This window comes from Geospiza fortis, unplaced genomic scaffold, assembly GCF_000277835.1.
Source record: "Geospiza fortis unplaced genomic scaffold, GeoFor_1.0 scaffold102, whole genome shotgun sequence".
Classification (NCBI taxonomy): domain Eukaryota; kingdom Metazoa; phylum Chordata; class Aves; order Passeriformes; family Thraupidae; genus Geospiza; species Geospiza fortis.
In genome coordinates this window covers 996,737-997,149 of record NW_005054373.1, presented here as the reverse complement: position 1 = coordinate 997,149, position 413 = coordinate 996,737, and positions in this window count along the sequence as shown.

Here is a 413-nt window from a genome sequence, read left to right as displayed (position 1 = left end):
GCCGATCCCGTGCGGATAACGCAGCTGAGGAGCTCCAGCGATGCCGCCGGCAGGAAAGGGATAACAGGGATAACACGCAGCACACGAGCTGGGAAAAAGGAACGGAGAGAAAAGCCGCATCCCCGCCTCCGAGGATTTCCCACCGCCAAGAGGGGAAAACAAGGGAGGAAGCAAGAATTTGGCTGGGGGAGGGAGCTCGGGGAGAGAGCGGGAGCCCTGGGACTGTCTCCTGCCGTACACGCGGGTATTTATTGTTCTACTAATCCGGGCCTGGAGTGTCTCAAGGAGCGGGGGACTCCCCGAGGTGGGGAGAGGAGGAGGAGGAGGCTGAGGGGGGAAGACCCTCGGCCGCTGCTCTGAGGATGCTCCGGGCCGCTCCATTCCATCCCTCCCCGGCGAGGATGCTCCAGGGG